At 34.6% G+C, this 21,805-nt stretch overlaps 1 protein-coding gene and 2 long non-coding RNA genes across 6 annotated transcripts in view; 2 read left to right on the top strand and 1 right to left on the bottom strand.

Moving 5' to 3' along the window:
• LOC145673925 (uncharacterized) overlaps window positions 1-21,805 on the top strand; it is a 1,349,238-nt gene that overhangs the window by 394,904 nt on the left and 932,529 nt on the right. The gene's annotated exons all lie outside the window — the stretch shown is intronic.
• The window catches only part of LOC145673927 (uncharacterized), a 259,021-nt gene that overhangs the window by 70,380 nt on the left and 166,836 nt on the right, over window positions 1-21,805 (bottom strand). The window lies entirely within an intron of this gene.
• Window positions 14,901-17,530, top strand: LOC145674604 (uncharacterized). Its single transcript, XR_014128993.1, has 2 exons — window positions 14,901-16,191; window positions 16,538-17,530. It is a non-coding gene; the product is annotated as an uncharacterized LOC145674604 (long non-coding RNA).

Below are 21,805 nucleotides of genomic sequence, written 5' to 3'. Positions count from 1 at the left end.
AGTTGTTTTCCAGAAATCCAGTTTTTCAATTTACAATTTGTATCTTTCTGTTTGTCTTCTTTAATATACCCTAATTTTAATAATCCCAGGGCTCATAGTGGTCTGTTCTCTTGTAAATAGTTTAAAAGTGACCAAAAATGGCCAAAAGCACACGAAAAAGTTACCAAAATCTCATCATGACCCTTTTTTTCCTTTGTCAATTTCTCCATCACCTCTCTCTTTGTTTGTTATTGTTTTGTTTCTTCTTTACTTCTTCTTTTTGAGCTTCCTCCTTTCTTAGGTTTTCAAAGTATACTTTGTAGTTACGGTAAGCAGACTTATTAGATGTAAAAAGCTTCTGAGTAAGTGGAACCAGTTCTGACCTATTTACTAATTTCTTCATCCCAGACATTATATTGAACTTTGCATTAAGAGTTCTCAAAAACGTGAAATATTCAAATTCATCACCTACTCTTAAGAAGAACATACAAGAAGCATAACACAAGACGAACATGATGAACTACACAGACACATACACAACGTTGAACGGAGCGTTAACTATTACGCGAGAAAACTAAAAGATTATTATGATGGAGGAAAGAATAGACACAGAAGGGTTCTCAACCCCACCTTGAGAGGTTAAGCATCCACCAACCGTCCACTGTGCTTTAGAAAGAATAAAAGCTGAAGTGAGAATAAAGCTGACTGTTTCACATGTGGCAGCAAATACTGAAGCTTTCAGAAGAGTAATGAGTAATAAGTTTCTGCCTTTTTCCATTTGTTTTTATATTTTTCTTAGAAAACTGCCAATGCAAAACATAAATCACACCTAAACGTCACTTTACCTCTCAAAAAAGTAACTTAGTGACAATTTTTTTTTAAAAAAAGTAACTTTTAGTGACCAACTTGAAAAAAAGTAAATTTTAGTTTAAAAAAAGTGACTCGCTATGAGCCCTGTACCACGCAATGAATTTACGTGAATAAAGATATACTTTACAAAACATTACGCTAGCGCCAAATGCGTTCCTGCATAACACTAGACTCAGTCTAAATATATATATATATATAATTCTTAATTCGACCGATCTCTTCATTTCTAAATACGTTTTGACTACACCCTTCTAACGTCCGTCCGTTGGTACACCACCTGGAGAGCAGGCTCGAAACCAGCCACACAGCTTGGGGGGCCATGAATGTGTTAGGAGGGGCCAAGTCATTAAAAATTCTCTTACAAATATCTAAATTGTGCATTTTGTATTGAGGTTTGGAGGGGACATGAAAAATTTAGGGAGGGCCAGGCCCTCCCTAGCCCCCCTCTGGTTGCGAGCTGTTGCAGAGTAGCACTTACCAACTGAATCTGGTATAGGCTTATTACTATATTGTCACATTTTTTATTATTGAGGAGGAGGTAGGTGAATGACCCTTCAAGACGTTGTCAATTTCAGTCATCTGCATCTGTCCAAAATCTTTTTTTCTGGGAAACGACCGCGGAGCCCAGAAGGGTAGGTATCAGCGGTCTGTTTTTTCAATTGTTTCGATCGAAACACCGCCAGAAACAATGAGGTCATGTGGTTCTCGAAGCCGTACATGAGAACGAGATCGCTTCGTATTTTGAAGTGAAATAAAATAAATAAGAATATTGCCTTCTTTCCTAAACGCTAAACCTTTTTTAACTTGATGTGTGATACTGATTGATACAATTGAATTTGGGGGAGCATTCTTTTTCCATACAGGGGTGTGTGTAAAGAAATTTGGAGGGGTATTAGGGGGGTGTTGGGGGGTGTAGATTACTCCCTGTTTTGAGAAGTAATTGAACGTCACTTCGAAAGGTAAGATACTTTGCAGGAATCAGATTAAGTGAGACTGTGAGGCTAATGGGTATGAACACGACACTGGGGTGCATTCTGGGTTAACTACTTTATATAATACGTATATTTCAAGATATAGTGGAATTATTTTGCTGTTTGTCTGAATGGTATTCGTATTTTAAAAATACATTGTAATATTTATTTGTCATAGTTAAAACATTGTGATGCAAAAGAAGTTGTTTTATGCTGTTCCAAATGAAACTATCTTGTTAGGTTGAGCAGCTACTGAATTCATTAAACGAGAGGTGTTTTGAAAACAGTTATTACTAATATTGTTATACTTGTTTACCACTTAATATGCATAATTAGGAAGAATTTCTCATTGCCTGCATGCACAGTGTTCGCTGAACTAGTGTCTGGTCAGATGAGAAAGATATGCACAATTACATAGGCAGGAAAAAGCGCACGCTACAATCTTCGCGTCTTGGATGTTTGTCAGCTCAGTGCATCCAAAATGCCTCCTCGTCTTCTTCCCTCTAACCCTGGCAATGACTGCTATAAAAATCTTCCTGTCTGTAGGGGAAGATGAGTGTTTTCATGCCAGCTGCAGTGTTTCCAATCCACAAAGAATTTATAATAATTCAATTAGTTTGGTGCTTCTGAGCATTTGTGAGGACATTGCCTGGTAAGCTAAGTTCTCAACTATAGGGCCGCAGTTCAGTAACGTACCTTGAGGGTACACTTGTTTATCATTAAATACCTCCTTGAAATCGTGATCGTCAGAGAAACGTATAATTTGAACTCTTTTGTGGATGTAATGCTAATGTACCCGCCTCCAGCGCGGGGGAATCGGCTTCAATTCCTGGTGGGAACTCATATGGTTCGGATTTAACATAATGTTATTAGGACCAGAATACCTGATTCACAAGAACTAGAATATGAAGGGTAATCCTTAGTTATGGATTTGGCAATACCATAACTATCTTTCTAGTGTGGAAATGAACTGTATATGTGCATTGGCTAAAGTTGATTAATCCAGAAATTTGTGCAAATACAGAATGTGCGAATGGGAAATTGACGTTTCTTCTGGGGAATAGGGTAGAAGTCCCCGAGAGGTAATAATAATCATAAATGCCCATTCTTAGGGCACATAGCAGCCTTAGAAAGGAAAAAAACGACTTGGCTATGTTTCCCAATCATACTAAGATACCCAAGACGAATTCTTAATCTATTTTATGTTTAAAGGACACTCATCGTCTTTTTGTAAACATTTCTTGTTAGAAGTACTCATCATTGCTCAACTGATTCCACCGATGTTGGCCTATATTTACATGTATAACGTATTTACGAATATATACGTATTTATATATATACGGTATATAATTATCACATGACCTATATGCACATATGAGGTTATGTAAACACAATTTTCCATAATGACTTTATTGACAATAAGATAATTTTGATACAGTTATTTGTGATTTTATTTTAGACTTCCCTATCATTCGCATTGTTTGAAATTTGAATTCCGCCCGAAATGTGAGGTGAATTTATACGATTTTTAAAAGACATGTTCCAGAATAAGTTTGTAAAAAGTATCTCTCTATTTTCTCATGAAACCTGACATATATTTTTCTTTTGCACTTAAGAATTACCCGCTTTGGTTTGGCTAGAATTGATTTGAGGCAAGGGAATCAATTCACACTACCTTCAAAATAAGTAAATAAACTACAATTTTACTAATAATAACCAGATTTTTTAAAATTAGGTTTTAGGCAACTACATAGGGCTCATTTCTAGAGGTTGAAATAAGTCAGGGAGGCACAAAGGACATAAATGCAAATCCCCCAAAGAATGTTTTCGAGCAACTTTCGTAGAAGGAAACATAAAACCATTTTTTTTTTAAATGAAACATTGTGTTACTTTAATGTTTAGAAAATTTTGCTGTTAGCGAGAATTAAAATCAGTCAAGAAGAAAGTGGTCATTTTACCTAAATTTATATATGTATATTGACACAAAACTAACTTTTACAGAACATATAAACACTATCACTAAGCAATCGATGCGTCTTCTAGGACTTTTGTACAGATTAACAGAGATATGAAACATCTCTTCCTTAGTAACGTTCTACAAGACAATTACTTCTAATAAAATGGAATATTGTTCACCTATCTGGACAATTTCAGCCCCTACAAACCTACATCAGCTAAACTCAGTTCTAAACTTTCTCCTGGTAATAATACGTTTCAGAGTACCTCGCACCCGTGCGACGACAAAACACGAAATGTTACGAATACTAAATACTCAAGTACCTGACACTCGTCATTAAATCAGTGATCTCAAATATCTATACAAACTCACACATGACAAACTCAGATCCGAAACGCTACTCTCAAAATTGTATTTCCGAGCTCCATTCAGACAAACAAGTAACATACTACATCTTTTTAATACAGTACGACCTAGAATCAATAGTTCAACACTCTCTGTTCTACAGGCTTCCCAGGTGGTACAATGAAATGTCATTTACTTAATTTTGAAACTGCATGTAATTCTCCACTACGACGTCATTTTAATGGATAAATTCTAGTCAGCTATTGTCAGCCTTTCTTGTTATTACTCGGATGTTGTTACTTATTATTATTATTATTATTATTATTATTATTATTATTATTATTATTATTATTATTATTATTATTATTATTTTATCTCTTACATTTTTAGAATTCCAGTGTAAATTGACGTTCTGGAATTATGTTCGCACAATAAGAACAGGCATTTAGGCTAGAATATATATATATATATATATATATATATATATATATGGTAGCCGAAATGCCTGCTCTTTGCATAGGGGGATAAGTTTTAGGTTTCTGGAAAATATTTGAACCCTTTCCCCTTTAGGATGAATGTTTGAATGAAAGTGTAAAAATATAGAAGGTACTCTGCCTTTAACTTAAATTTTGAAACAACTACCCTTAGAATACCCCGTTAATCAAGTTGATGTGATTTTAAAAAGCTTGAGTTGATACTTACTATGTTCCAAAAGTCATTTCAAACGAGTCAGCCGTTTTCCCGACCCCAAAACGTATGAATTCGACACTATTCTCACTTATTTTTTACATTTTATTTTTAATCCCTACTTCCGCGGCCCTTTTTTGGACCATCTGAAGCAGAACTTTAAAATATTGAATTATCTACACAACTATATTAGTAGTCACTACAGAAAGAAATAAACATAAAACTAATATACTTTACAACATTATGCGGTTACGGTAGTTTCTACATTTTGAGAAAAAGGGTCTCAAAGTGAACATCCAAAGCTGCAACTTTACAAACACTAACAATAGATAATTACAGGCTACATAACAATTAAATAAAAAAGAAAGGAAAAATGGGAACTCGCTGATTGTGATAAGCAATATGTCTTTCAGATAAATTAAAACTGAAGGTAGCAATACGCCGCATAAGAGGTTTGTTTATTCTATTATTGTATGGTGCAGATAGAATAACACAAAATTAATTAATTAAAATGAAATTGTATTTTTAATAGAACTAGCTGAACCTGCGCTCTCTACACAGTGCATCATTCAGAGCATGAATCTCCTTGTCATTCCTCACAACATCTGTATATGTCCCTTTACAGACACAAGGGAAAAACATTTTGATAAAAATCGGCAAGGGGTACCATAAAGGAGAGATTTTTCGATTATTTTTTTTCCATATCTCGCACCGTTTGCAAGATTTGAGCCTACTTCCAATTGGAGTTTCTAATTAATGCATGATCTGCGTTTTCTTTCTTCTTTCATGCAGTATGTAATAAACAGACACATTACACACACAATTAATTATAATGTCACTGATATATGGTGTTCATTGGGCAAAACACTCCAAACAAAAAAGATTCATCTTAGCGTGGAGAAATGAAATGATTATCCTTCGTTTTTGATTATCACTTAGCCATGAAACAAACTCCTGAGAGATGTGCAACCCCTGTATACAATTATGCTGTGTTCGAATGCATAATTCCTAGGATATTGTGCTTTGCTTTTTTTAAAAAAATACACACTTCCAATGCACCGCTGAAAAATGAAATAACGGCCAAGTTTTTGTTTTTAATATTCAGTTAGAACTAGACAATCTACACAAAATTTGGAATCGACCAGTAAAAACGGCACGTTTCTAGGATTTGTGGCTTTCGATATCTGATTGTCGAAAGGATTAGAGACAAACATATAAACTCTTCTTTGTAGACAAACATATAAGCCTTGCATTTTAATACATTGTGTTTGAAAAATAACTCCCTAGTTTTAATATGTCCTAGAATCTGTTCAAAGTGATATACACTATTGTAGTTTGTGGGTTTTGATTCATCAACTCTCCAAGTTTGGCTCCTCTGCAGTTGGCAGGTCTGCTTGACCTTGAGACGGCACCAGTGCTGTTTTTCCTCAACTCAGTCCAGGCAGACGTGCAGTGCAAAGTAACTCAGCAACAATATGTACTCCGCAACAGAAAGCGCAGTGTGTTATTTGCCTTGTGAAAACTGAGTCAGTTATAACAGTGCAACGTAATTTTAGACCTCAGTATGGTGGTGAACCACCTATAACAAAAACTATCCGTCATCGGCTCAAGTCTTTCGAGGAAACCGGTAGTGTTTTAAAAGCAAAGTCACCAGGTAGACAGAGAACTTCTGAAGATGTTGTTGAACAGACCCGAAGAAGTCATTGGTCAGACGTAGTCTACTATTAGGAGTGCCTAAAGTTACTGTGTATGATGTTGTGCGTAAAATACTTAAGTTGTGCGCCTACAAATTGCAACTGTTACATGAAATTAAACCTACTGATGGTGAACACGTGGAGAAAAGTGGAATATCGTCTCGACTTGTGCAGGGCCAGAAATGGATCCCACGTTGAAGTCTACCAACATTAAACAAAAGTTGAAGGATTTCTCTTTCATGATATGTACTCATTGATGTAATCTTTCATTCATTTCCCAATTAAATTTATACTTAAAACTAGGGAGTTCTTTTTCAAACACCCTGTATATATACTAGCTGAACCTGCGCTCTCTACAGAGCGCATCATTCACGTATGAGCATAAATCTCTTTGTAATTCCTCACATCTGTACATGTCTCTTTACAGACGCAAGTGAAAGACGTCTTGATAAAAATCGGCAAGATATACCGTAAAGGGGAGATTTTTTCGATTACTTTTTCAATATCTCGCACTGTTTACAAGATTTGAGACTACTTCCGGTTGGAGTTTTTAATTAATATGTGATCAGTGTTTTCTTTCTTCTTGCATGTAGTATGTAATAAGCAAATGCATAACACACACAATTATTTGTAATGCCAGTGATATATGGTGTTCATTGGGCAACACACTCCAGACAGTAAAGATTCAAATTAGACTGAAGAAATGGTTAGCTTACGGTCATAGTTCATCCGATTTTTCACTCTGGCGATTACGGCCGACTGGTCAGCCGACCGCGTCTGCCGACTTCTTGGTCACACTGCACCCGATCCGTCGTCAGTCTGGCTTCTTGTGGGATACAGTATGGACTAGGAATTGCTTTTATTAGAAAATCCTGTGTTAAAAATATAGCGTTTAGAGGAAGATAGGAGCGAATATGTAAATGCTATTTTTCAAGAAAGAGAGAAATATGGCGAGTTTCACACGCTATTTCCAAAGTTGGTGGAGCAGCCACAGAAGTTTTTTTCAGTACTTCAGAATGGAACAGGATACATTTTAGCACATCTTACAGAAGATCCGAGGACGCATAGAGAAGCAAAGTAATTTTCGAAAATGTATATCAGCAGAAGAACGGCTTGCTGTAATATGTAAATGAGAGTCTCAATACTTACAATGAGTTGTAAAGCACCCTCTAGTCTGGCGTAGACTGACGACAAAAACAAAATAATTTGTTTCCGATCGGTGGTCGGTAGAAGTCGGCCGTAGTCGCCAGACCATGTCGGCGCCAGTCTGACCAGGTACATTTCTCTCAATGCATTTGTTTATTTCACCGATGTCGTCAGAGTATGTTAGAGTAAAAAATCGGTGCAAATCGGATCCACTGTGACCATAGGCTTTTATTCTTCGTTTTTCATTGTAATTTGGCCATGAAACAAAACACCTGAGAGATATGCAAACCCTGTATACAATCATTTGGTGTTGGAATGTATAATGCGTAGGATATGATGTTTTAGTTTTTTTTTTTTTTTTTTTTTTTTTAATTTCAACACTTCCAGTGTACCCGTAAGAATGTAACAAAGAAATAATGGCCATGTTTTTTTAATATTCAGTTAGAACTGGACAATCTACGAAAAATTTGCAATCGATCAGTGAAAACGTCATCTTTCTAGAGCCTGTAGTTTCCGAGATCTCAATTTCGAAAGGATTGGCCACGAACATATAAACGTCCACAAACGTATAGTTTAAAAGAACTGCAAAAATGGCAGCACAATTCATTTGCATTGATTTTGGAGAAGGTTTATTAAAAGACAAAGGCTTTGAACAATAATTAAAAAAAAACTTTACGAAAAAGATCTATTTAAGTTATTTATTTATAAAGTACACATACTTTAAAATATTTGCCTTTGTTAAACTTGAAATCACAAATAACCGTAAATTAAAGATTTGAAATGAAAAGTTAGAGGTTGGACCTCTGGCGCTTTTATTGTTTTTCTAGCATTTTAATAGATAGATTGTTGGAATAGAGTTTTATAAAGTAGCAATGATGAGAGAAATTGAGTTAGATCGTCCATGTGCAAAAGCCGGCCCCCTGGCCACCCCAACACACTGAGCCCTTTAATCCGGTCCGCCTGACTCGTTATTGAAAATGAATTTCGTACGTAATCTCTTAAACTGAACTGCAAGTTTTTCTTGGATAACTGATGTCCACCTTGAAAATATCCTCTGCGATGGAACATCCAGTATAGAGTGTACCGCCGAACATTGGCTGACTGGTCAAGTGTTCCACTAAAATGGTAAGTAAATAAATTTTTCTACTTTTCTTTAGTAAGTAAATATTTTAGTTGCCGTTATAACAGTTTTCATGTTCCTATGATATTAGTGTACGACGAACGATTCTATAAATTGAATAAGACTATTCAATTCTTGTAAACATGTTGTATATTGTCTCGTACGGCCCTCGACGCCCGTAAATCCTTTGTGGTTGGCACACTTCCTGTTCCAAGAATCCGTTGTTTCGGAAGCAGCAAAATTGGTTTTCTCCTTATGTCAGCGGGAGGGCGATAACAGGTAGCAAGCAAGACAACCAAGAAAGTTGCACATTCCTTGCAAGATGAAAAAAAAAATGTTGCAGGCCGTTTTAAGACTATGTTTACATGGAAAAATGTTGTAGAGTCGTAGGATTTTTTTTTTTAATGACAGCTACAAGATTCGTGTAAAGTGACAACCCAGCTTTAGGTTAAAGGAATAAAGGGATATTGATTCAAAGAAAAAAGTATATATATATATATATATATATATATATATATATATATATATATATATATATATATATATATATATGGAAAATTCTCTTTAATTCCATTTGAAGGCAACATTTGATACATTGTGTACTTAAAAATCCTAACCCTATTGATAACGCTTCCCAGGTATTAAAAAGCATATAAGTTTAATTGAGAAAACTATAGTATATAACATATACTTAATCGTAAGTACCATGATATGCAAAGTTCGTTCATTAATTCGGGAAATAACCTTTTGTACTTTCAAAAAAGCCTTATAGAGGATAAACTAACATCTGCAATTATCGAGCTTGAATATATACCAATAAAGATGGTTTTGTTTCCACTCAGAAATAAACAAATAATTTAATATCTAAGACAAGAGGCTAGAGAAAGCGTGTGAACAAATTGCGACCTGGCAGCGAGTCACATATGTAATTTTCGGAGGTAGTCATGCTTGTGTTATTTTTCGTGAACGTTGTCCGTCTATTCTGTGTTGTAATATATGCTTGAGTATTTTATGACAGCGTTTCAAAAATGATTGGCCCATAAGCAACATTATGTCCGTGTTTGTGCGTAATTGCAGTCATGTGAAATAGAAATTGTGGTCTGGTTGTGCATCTGTGGCGGGAGTAGCTACTGGCGTATAAAAAAGTCAAAGAGCGTTCCTTGTTTCGGTTTTACGATGTTTTTTGAGACATACGCCTCAAATTCGTTGTCTGGCCAACGGCGGAGCATGACGTTGTCGAATTTTTAATGGTTGCCTCAAGCCATTTCAGAGGTAGATTAATCAGTGTTGCCATACGAACGGTGTAGAGGTTACTGAAACGATTTTTTAAAAAAGCTCAATACGTTCATAATTCATTTTTTGAATTTAATGATGTTGATCTCCATAAAATAACAAAAAAGAAAGAAAGATAAGAAAAATAAAACGTTTTGTAAGATACATAATATACATAGACGGTCATAGATGTGATTGTTGTTTTGCATCATTTTACGTTCCCGAAGTTATGATCAGATTTGAATCACCAGGTAGTTTCTTCGAGACCTTGTTTCAGAAGAGTTGAACCAGGCCCGTTACCAGCCCGATTTCTTAAAGGGGGGCAGAAATGACCATGGGTAATGACAAAAACATCAAATAAATCCACAAAACTATTTTATTTATTTATTTATTATTTATGAAATCTATAACAGAGCTGCAACTTTTCTTACGAACTTCTTCTATCGGCTACTGACAAATGATATGGTACAGAAGTGAAGTTTCTTATTAACATACAAATATTGATAAAAAGGAAGAAAAGAAAAGAAAGAAGGACAGTGAATGAAAAATAATGATTCTGAATTTAATTTACACTAAATCAAAACTTTGTAACGTTTTTGATCACTTTTTGTCTCATTCTACTTCGGTTTTATTCCAGAAATGATAGTAAGACACAAAAACACTTCTATTAGGGGAAACACCTTACAAGAAAATAATACTACATGTGTGTAATCGAAACAGTAGTTTTCTTTCGTTCCATGTATTAGCTGAAATACAGGGATGCGGACGAGACGAGACGAATAAAGCTTTAAGGGTGTCTTGACTCGTCTCGAGAAAATGTTGTCTCAACTCGTGCCTTATCTCGAAAATATAGGTCTGTTTCAACACAACTCGAATTTTCAGACGAGACATATTGTTTTCGAGTCAAAAAAATAAATAACACAAAGTTAAAAGCAAACTTAAAATTTTAAAATTTAGTATGGGAAATTTGCAACATTCTGACGATTGCAACATATGCAATATGCATAAACTCGACAAATTATGAAATCAGACAACACAAGAAAGATGAATGGATTGTTGACCAGGCAATGCCTTACTGCCTTTTCCCAGTTATCTAACGTTAAAGTTAACATTTTTTTTAATGATTTGTGAAATGTTTATGTTTGGATGCTTGTCAGTCGCGCGTCCACTTTTCCACATTTTTCATGTTATTTCAAAAGTAAAATATAATCCTAAAATTTCTCTACACACAGAACTACAAGTGCATCATAGGAAATTTGAAACATTTACGTGCATCAAATGGCGCGTTAATATGTATAAATTTCGTTTTTGTCACTGATGCGCAGCATTTTCAACCCTAGAGAACGATCGAAAATAAAAAATGGGTCATTTGAGACATATAAATGCATTGTGGTTTAAGATTACTCAATTGATGCAGATCTTTGCATCGGTACTGTTGCATTTCTTCTTGATGTGAGCGTCACCTGTCGTGTTTTGTTTGAAGCTAGTCTCCAGCACTTACTGCGCATGCTCGACTGGTTTTCGTGTTCTTGTGGAGCGAATTCTGACTTGTTATTGTGTGTGTTCTTTTGTCTAGTGCTGGAGTCTGCTTAGAAAAACGGAGGTAAGTGTATATTAAAATACGATATTATTGTGTTAGGTAGCGCAAGTATGTAGTTATTAAAAAAAGTACCGTTAGCAAAACAAAAATAGCAACAATAATAGAGACAAAGCCATAAGGGATTCTCAGAAGGAACTCGTTTCCTACAAAAATCCACAAAGGAGTGAAGAAATATTTAGGTTAACTACAGTACATACTGTATGTTGAAGTGACTCATGCTAGTGGCTGCTTGATTCTCATTAAATATATCCGATGCATGCGTGAACTCCGAACCGCTGTTATTATTATTATTATTATTATTATTATTATTATTATTATTATTATTATTATTATTATTATTATTATTATTATTAATAATAATAATAATAATAATAATAATAATAATAATAATAATACTTAATATTCTTATTAGGTGAAGGTTGATTATTTAGAAAAACTTCATTTAACTCGCATAAGTTGTTACTCCTGTACCAAGGGCGCCGATCCTGGGGGGGTTTAGTGGTCTGGGACCCCCAAAGTTGAAATGGTCCTCTAACGAGGGGGGCCAAATTGCTAAGTTGAAGCAGGTTCTCCTATTTCTACAGTACATTGTCGTTCATTTTTCTTTTCTACTAATGCATATCTTTCATAGGGCACTCCAAAGTTACACAGAAAACGGCGCCCTTGTCCTGCACATACCAATAGTTGAGTATCTACTAAAAGTCACACATGGTCACGTAATTGTGATGTTTTGGTTAGAGTATCGGGCCAAAAGCCCCGATTTCGTGATATTGAAGTAAATATTGACAAAACACGGGTATGCCTACTATTGAGCAGGAAATAAATTGAAGGTTAAAAACAGTAGCACGGCATTAACCCTTACATATATCGTATATGTTTATACGTTAGGGTTGTATTTTCATTATTCGATTTAAAAAGTACTAATAAAGCTTTTTTTTCTAGAGTGGAAGCGTTCTAAAACGTTACGTATGGTTTTACGCCTTTGTAGGTCGAAACATAGGGTGTGATACGTCATAACTTAAAACTAAAGAATTTTTTGTTAGGCCTATTTTTACTATTTTTTGAGTTACTTTTGTACCTATAACAAAAATTCCCTTTTTCTCGATTTTCCCGCTCAGATACTCGACGGAGACATGCGAATGGAAAACGTTTCAAAGGCTGTTCTATTCTGAAGAGAATGAGGTACGAACCATAATGCTAATGTAAATAAGGATGTCTCAGGAAATTTTTACCTGAGATCTTGTTTTAAACGGGAATTTATGGTACTGTGGGCATATTATTTTTTGGCGGGCTTACTTTTGCACCTAGAAGATCGATATTTTGCACATACATTCAGTGTACTCTTTAGTATTCTACAGATATATTTCAGATCTCTGCGGTGCCCCAAGTTGTGTTCAAACGAGTAAAAATGTTTTAAAAAGGGATATTTTAATAAATCTCTTTATCGAGATTTTCCCGCCTCAGATACATGATGAAGACATGTGATTGGTAACGTTAGAAAGTACTTTCCATTCTGAAGAAAATGAGGTACGAACCATGATCCTAGGGTAAATAGGGATGTCTTAGAAAATTTCCCGTTTTTGCGGGAATTTGGGGTATTGTGGGGATATTCTTAGCACATGTGTTAATATATATATATTTACCTTACTGTTCTAAATAGAAGCTTGAAATTTTGTAGAGATATTCACTATGCCCTTAACATTTTTCAGTTGATTTTGAGATCTGTGTGTTAACACAGGGGGGGGGGAGGGGTCCAGAAATGCTAAAAAAGGGATATTTTAACAAAAATCCCATTTTTTGCAATTTTTCCCGCCTCAGATACATGACGGAAACATATGAATGGTACCATTTGAAAGACTGTTCTATTCTGATGAGAATGAAGTGTAAAACATGACCCTAGGATGTTTCAGAAAATTTTTATATTACATCCGAATCTTTTTGAGTCATCTGGGCCACTGTGGGGATGTTCTTAGCTGATTGGTAATTTGTTTCTCCCATCCTTACTATTCAAGATAGAAGCTTGAAATTTTGTACACACGTTTCGTACACCATTTAGTATTTTTCAGTTTATTTTGAGATCTGTGTGTTAACACAGGGTGTTCCGGAGGGACCCAAAATAGAGAAAAGGGATTTTTTCTACCAAAAGCCTTATTTTTCCCCTCAAACTTTCCGTTTCAGGGACATGATAGGGAAATGTGAATGGTGCCGTTTTAACACAGCGTATAATAAGGAAAGGAAATTTCAAATGTAATTTCTGGTATCATTATCAGGTTAACTTTTCAGAGGTTAACAGGATTTTCCACTAGTGTTATGTTCTTGCAATGAATTCAATTTGATTATGAGATTTAAACTGACTGTAACTTCATTTTTAATTAAAATTCGTAGTTTCATGAATGGGAAATAAAAGAAACATAACTCAGCATATCAGAAGGCTACTGATGATGTGTCAGTAGAGACAAGAGACACACGTACTAGAAAACATGCTACAGGCTAAACCAGTAACGTCTTAGTTACTGTTCCATTTTAGGATTTTTTTTTTTTTTAGAACATGCGTCATGTACTTACGTAACATCCTATATTACTGAGAAAGTAAACCTGATAGCGAAATTCTGATTTCAGATTTGAATTTAACATGGTAAATTACTATAGACCTACAGACTTTATCCCAGAAATATAACTTTTTTAGAATATTGTAATTATACATCACAAGAACAGTATTCATATTTTTGTACCTAATTCGAAACGTCCACGTATTTGCCCGTTTGCAAAATATATCTTTAATAATTAAAAACAGGGAAATGTAAGTGAACAATTCTTTCAGATGATTTTAAAATGAAACTTTGGATGTCTTCCCGTTTGGCCTTTTCCCGTTTCGCCTTGTGCCTGTTTTCATTACTTCAGGCTATGATGCTAAGATAGTATATGCTAATTTGATTGTAAGGCGAAACAGGAATTCCCCTTTGCCCTTTGCATTTCGCCTTACACCAGCGAAGGGGATTTTCAAGTTATGATAGGGAAATTTAGTGTCATTTTGAAAAACATTTGTAATGCTAGTAGTATTTACGTTTGACCGAACAGAATAGCGTATAATCAAAGCAAGTATTCAGAATAGTGTGTTATCTGCGTCACTGTTTAAAAAATTGCTCATGTAGCCTTGTATTTGTACCTCACATATGAAGAAGGGAGCGGCGGAAGAACGAACATCAACAATTACTAAGACATATAGGTAAGTATAGGTAAGTATATATAATAGTTGTAATAAGGTATAAGTAATTTTGACACTGAAGCTTCTCTGCATGTTTCTAATATTTACTCGTGCAACTTTTCCAAAAGTTATTTTAGAACTTTAGATGTGGAACTTTTCTTAAATGGCATCCTAGCTAGCACACAAATACATAGTCCATTTTTTTTTTATTTATAGTGTAACACAATTAACCGGTCGTAGTTAAGCAATATTCCGTCTGTCTTTACTTTCTAGAGGGAAAGTACGACTTTTTTTTTTTTTTTTTTTTTTTGATGTTTAAAATGAATTTATTTTCTTCTCTCCAGGAAGAAGATTGCTAAGGGAAATTACTGTGGTGAAACTGCATCTGTTGTCCCTATTTTTGGTGCCGTTAAACACTCTCTATATAACGTACGAGCATGAACCGGGCACCACTATCGCAAAGATTGAATAAATTGAATGTGGAAGGATCGTGGAGCGCAGGATGGCAAAAACTTTTATTGGGGAATGAAGGCGATGACACCAGTAGAATTCTTGTAAGTTATATTTTAGTAATCAAGAAAATAGTTTGATCATTTCTTACGTTCTTCTTGGTTTTTTTCTCTTTTCTTTTCTTTTTTTTCTTTCTTTTTTTTCTTTTTTTTTTTTTTTGAAATCGTGAAAATCTGTTATGACAATAGTAATAGGAGTAAGAATATTAATATTAAAGCATTTTCTTTAGAATGTCTGTGTTGTTTATTCTAGTCTTTCTATCTTCAACAGGTTTTCGGCACTATTGGAACTTCGAAAATTATGTGTCAGTGCGACAGGATTGTAATGGAGGGACACTTAAGACTGTACCTCTCCTTTTCTCCCAAATGTACATCCTGCACGGAAAATATTTCGGCCAGGTATTTGTTCTCCTCTTCTGCATATTGCCCAGTAAAAAGCAAGAGACACATGTAAGATTACTGGAGATAATCATGGAAGAAGCTGAGAAATTTGGACTGCGTTTCAAATTGAAAGAAGTTTCTATTGATCTTAAGAAAGTAGCAATCAATGCTATAAATAAAGTATTTCCTGGTTAAAATCACAGGATGTTCCTTCCACATCTCTCAGTCTGTTTGGAGGAAGGTTCAGCAGTTAGAACTTTCTCAATTGTACAAAGAGAACACTGAAGTAAAAAGATGGATTCGACATGCAGCAGCACAGCCTCTGGTACCAACTTCCCATTTAGATGTAGTGTTTGTACGTTTGCAAGAAGATGCGCCTGACGTTCTATGAAGGAGGAGTTCCATGATTATCTTATAGACACTTGGCTGGATGATGGTGACACGTTATTTTCTCTGTAAGTATGTTTTCTTTCCTACATAAATAGATGGCGTTTAGTGCAAAAAATTAATGATTGTTTTTTATTATTAAATCATTATTTAAGCTATCCCGAGCACCCTACAGTATAGCATTTTTTCCATTAACACCTAATGTAAAGTGTAATATAGATTTTCTTGCGACGTGCATGTATTGAAGATTCTACATTCACTGATTTGTAAATTATCAAAAGAACACATTCTTTTGCTTTGCAAAAGAAATAAATTAGGTTCACCCAAAATTTTGTCATCGACTTTCCAACGTAGATTCTCCTGCAATCCTTTGAATTTTTAATGTGCTAATGATGTATTTTTACCTATTTGCAGTGACTTGTGGAATCACTTTGAAAACGATCAAGAACAAATGACTAACAATGCAAGACAGTGGCACGTCAAATTACGAAGAAAGGCATCAAGGGATCACTTAGACATACATTCTTTCATTGAATTAATGAAAGACAGGCAACGTGAAAATGAAAGATTTGCGAGTACTTCTTCAAGTGGTTATCAGAAAACACACTTAGAAAGCTAAGGTAGAGACGGTTTGACGACAGGATTCACCGCCTAAAAGATAGACTTAAGAACAGTGAAATTGATGTAATTTCATATACTGATGCTGTTTCATATTATATCCACATAGAAACTTGATATGCTATTTCGGGTGTGATAATAAAATTTATGTTCTAAGATATTTGAGTTTAATTTGTCTGAAATAGAAGAGACGTTGCAGTTGAGAATAAGATAAATCCCTCTTTGTTACAGAAACAGAGTGAAAATTCCCTTGTATGTTATAAGGTCAAGCAGGAAAAGGCCAAACGGGAATTCCCCTTTCGCCTTAAGATAACATCCTTATCGGTTGTATGGCAAAATGTTTTGAGGGCATAAGGCGAAACGGAAAAAGGCCAAACGGGCATAAATTAGTATACTAAAATATATTATAAAAAAGCGATAGAAAGATTCAGAGAACATAGACATACAAAGTTTGATTTATAATCTGAGTTGGTAGTTTCCACTTTTTTTTTTTTTTTTTTTTTTTTTTTTTTACTCTGTAAAGTTTTGTGTTTCCCATCGCTAGATTTGCTATCGGTACGATTTTTCTAACATTGACCCATGTTCTTTTATTTCATCAAAGATCATTTGGGATTTTAGCTTTAGTGAAAATCGCAAAACTGCTCTTGTAGAGCAACCTGTAAAAAAAAGCTATGTACCTAGGTATAATAAATTGAGTTCTTTTCCTTTTTTGACTTGTAAGATATACTATTTGAAGGCCTTATTTTTGTAACTATTTTCTCATAATGGTTGTGACATAGTTTAGATGGATCTCATAAATTGAGTGGCCTAAATTGTATATTGCACATCTGATATACAGGGTTGTCAAGGGTGTGAAAACGATGGAATAAATTTACAACACTACCAAAACTATGAAATCGAGGTTTATTAGTGTGATGCATGACAGAGTGAAAATATTCCACTTTACATGAGAGCCTCTGCGACCATTTTGGAAGGTATCATACTGGATTTTAATTAATTCAGTGAAATGGGAACTTTACGATCCGATACTATTGTTGAAATAAGGTGTGATTTCGTAACGATATTATGGTAGTTTCCTCTCTGCTTGTTTGCATCCTGAACAAAATTATGATCATAAATTTACAATGACAAGTTTTTGTATCTAGACCTATGTGATCAAAATTTCGTTAACAAAGAATATAGAAAACAATCTTGTTAATGTCTTTAAAAATCACACTTTATTTCAAAAATAGTAGTGTATCGTAAAGTCTATATTTCACTTAATTAACTCAAATCCAGTATGACTACTTCCAAAATGGCCGTAGAGGCTCTCATGTAATATGGAATATCTCTACTCTGTCCTGCATTACCCAAAAAGCCTCGATTACATATTTTTAGTAGTGTTCTAAATTTATTTAATCGTTTTCACACCCTTGGAAATCCTGTATATTTAGGGAATATGCAACCAGCGATACCAACCATTGTTTCAATTAATGCATGTAAATGCTTCAGTAGGAGACAAAAAATGCATAACATTTTGTGATTTCAGCAAAACGTTTATCTGCATAATAAATTTTATGCACACAAGTGCATCAATTAACACAGTTTTCATTATGCATTTAGTTGCATCCTTAAAAATTATGCATCTAAACGTTTTGCTGGAGTCACAAAAGTTATGCATTTTTTTGTGTCAACTAACGCGTCTATGGTTCTGTGTGTACATAATTATTTATTACTTAGGAAAACAACTTAGTGGAATAGATTTTTTTTCTTTTTTACTTTAATGTTCCACGACTATGCACAAAGGTTAAGGATTATGGTTATGATAATTATGAACAAAATGGTGCAATGAAGAAAGTAAGAGAAAACGGGGGAACTCAGAAAAACCCAATGTCCAGTGGGCGCAAGCAGGGATCAAACCAGCACAACAAGACCAGATGTAAGCGCTGTACCACAAGGAACAGAGGTGAGAGGGTTGTTTTCAAGAAGAAACATTGAAAAGTTATTAGAGATAGAAAAGAGTGGAAAGAAAATTGCATTGAAGAAGGGAAACTAATGCATCTCCATCGAATTAAAAACGAATATTCCATAAATATAAGTGCTATACAAGAAAAATTTAAAAAGATAGGGAAATCTGGATAAAGTATTTTGTGAAGGTAAATTCAGTGGAAAGAGAGCAAGAAAGAACAACTATGACGAGAAAATAAGAATGGAAATGCCTTTAATGAGATTGATATATTTTGAAGTAGATCAAAAGGATACTTTCAGAACTTATGCGACAGCAAGAATCAACTGGACGGTACTATGCATCAACTGGCCAAGCACCAAAACATGGTTCTGAGATACTGAAGGAAATTCAAACATGTTACTATTAGGATCCAATTCTTGGCGCTTGGTAGAATAGCTTTTTCCTGAACATTCAAGCAAATAGTAGGGTTTCAAACAATTTTTTTTGCATTAGTTACATTGTCTCCTACACACTGATGTAAAAATCTCGAAATCGAAAAATGGCGCTTGGTCAATTGATGCGCTTGGTCCGTGAAGAATTGGCAAAGATCAGCGATATCGAGGAAATTTATTAAGAATATAGAAGAAAAAAATAGAAATATGCATTTGTGATAAAATGACAAAAGAGTCACTGTAAAAAGTGTTAGAAAGGCTTAACCTAAAAACGGATTCAAGACGTGAGAACTAGGGAAGTACTAGCTTCACATCGCAGTTAAGTAAAATTCAGCTTCGAATGTGTAGAAGAAAGACTATGTGGACAAAGAAGTGAGAAGTTGAATTAAAACATCTTTATTATCAAGCAATATTAGAAGTTCTGGTCTAAAACACGTCGATCACATTTATTGTTTGTAAGTTGTCCACTTTTCAATGCAACCGATGGTGGCCAACATAGGCAAGTTTCACAGTATTATAAAATAGGATTTTTCTTAATGAGCTACGTAGAAACAAAACCATTTGAAAAGTATAGAACAATTAGCATAGTTTATTGAAATTTGAACAGCTTCTCAAAATTTAAAATTGACTACAAAATTAAAATGTAATGCTATTAGATGAATGTAAGGCATACCTTCCTGCAGAAGACAAACCCATAATTAGCACAATAAGTCAAATACTGCTTTTCACAAAAGATACCTTCTGTAGCGATACAAGGAATCGTCATCACAATGAGGACAGAGAGCTAGTTACATAAAAAAGTTACATGCATTAGGAAACAGCAAATATGTATATAACCCTACCTTTAAATAGAGGCTTACTTCAGATAAGGGAGTAGAGCGCTCTTGTGGCTATGTGGATAGCGCACGCCCCTTTGGCGTGGAAGACCCAGGTTCGATTTTTGGTGGGAGCTAATCCATCACCACTAATAATGCGTCACCCCGGGTATTTATTCTCTCCTTTTATGCATAGTTTCTGACCCTTTTGCAATCTCCTTCCAAGCCGGAAATCAAAAAACCGATTCATACACTATTAGATCTGGTAAAGACCTGTCTGTGCATCAAATTTGGTGGCTCTGGATGCCTCATTACTATGCGAAAATCTGATGATAGACACACACACACACTCACCTACACATAATTTTAAATACAAATATAAATTAAAATAGAAGTGTTCCGTTCTTTATAAATTCGGCATTATTGTATTATAAAAACTTAAAGTTATATCAATACACAATAAAGTCTACATTTTATTTACCGCTTGCACTAAACTTCCAAGCGTCCTAAATGAGAAGCTACTATACCGTTTATTTATGTTCACAGTTAACATTGTGGACCTCAATGCAGTGGGGTAACTACTGAATCCGCAAAAGTGGACCTATTTAAGTTTGGAGGATCAATTTTAGGTGTTACGATGTTAAAATCCACTTTTAAAGTTTCATATTATTCCTCACCATTTTCTTAATATTGTTCTATAATTTTCTAATATTTTCTGGTTGGTGCTTAAAAAGTTGTTTGATTTGCCGGGAATACTCTGTGTAGAGACTGAAATAATAAACAGAAAAGATCTAATTATCTCCCTCTCTATACATATTAAAAAGTTTTGAGTGAGTGAACAACTGACTGACTGAGTGATCAATGCCCAGGCCAAACTGCTAAGTTTTTTTTAAATGAAATTTGAACAGTGCATAGGGTTTGTGACGTATGGTACCACTAAGGAAGAATTTTTGGAAATTCGACTGGGAAGGAGGGAAAAGAGGGGTTGCAATTATTATGTGAAGATATCCGTATCTCCAAGGCTGAAGGCTAGGTACATGAAAATTTGTATATCAACGTCTCATTTAAAACAATAACACACGTGGTATAGCGTTTTTTTAATATTTTACCTAGAAAGGAAGAAAATTGGTGGAAAGAAAAAGGGGGTAAGGATTACATTTATCATAATAAGATGTCTCAATCTCTTAAGGGTAGAGACATCAAATTTGGTATTTAGACTTATTTAAAATAATTTAACTTATTTCAGCGATTTTAGATGTTTATATACACTCTTGCTTCGGTGCATCGCGTTTATGGTCACCAAGATTCCCGTAGCTTATTCTAATGCACCTTGATTGGTTTGAAGTCTAAATTATGGCTTGTGTTGTAGACTTTTTCAAACAATGAAGTATTAACTATAGGACCTTTGAATTCTGGAGGTAGGATAAGATCGGGTCACTTGTGAATGAAAAATAAGTTCTTAATTATATATATATATATATATATATATATATATATATATATATATATATATATATATATATATATATAATAAAAATCGACCTAATAAACAAATCATCTTTGTTATTATATCTGCATACTTTCGTTCAACAGAGATGAATACTGATGCAGAACATAATGACAAATGGTCGGTCAATGTCCCTTTCGTTCACAGCTAGTTTGCATTTTTTGTGCTGAGGATGTTATTCTTGTGTCTCATGAATCCATGTCGCGTAATGGATATAGAACTGGAGGCAAATATTTAGCATTTGCTGATGAAATTATATATACCACATATGCTAAGAATGGCGTAATATGTTGCTTCGCGTACATGTCTCCCATTTTACATTCTTGTGCCATTTAAACTCTACACAAGATATGAGACGGGCCA

Source organism: Thermobia domestica, chromosome 17 (assembly GCF_964235325.1).
Source record: "Thermobia domestica chromosome 17, izTheDome1.hap1.1, whole genome shotgun sequence".
In the NCBI taxonomy this organism is placed as follows: Eukaryota; Metazoa; Arthropoda; class Insecta; order Zygentoma; family Lepismatidae; genus Thermobia; species Thermobia domestica.
The sequence above is the reverse complement of the archived record's forward strand: the minus strand, read 5'-3'. Positions and strand labels throughout refer to the sequence as shown.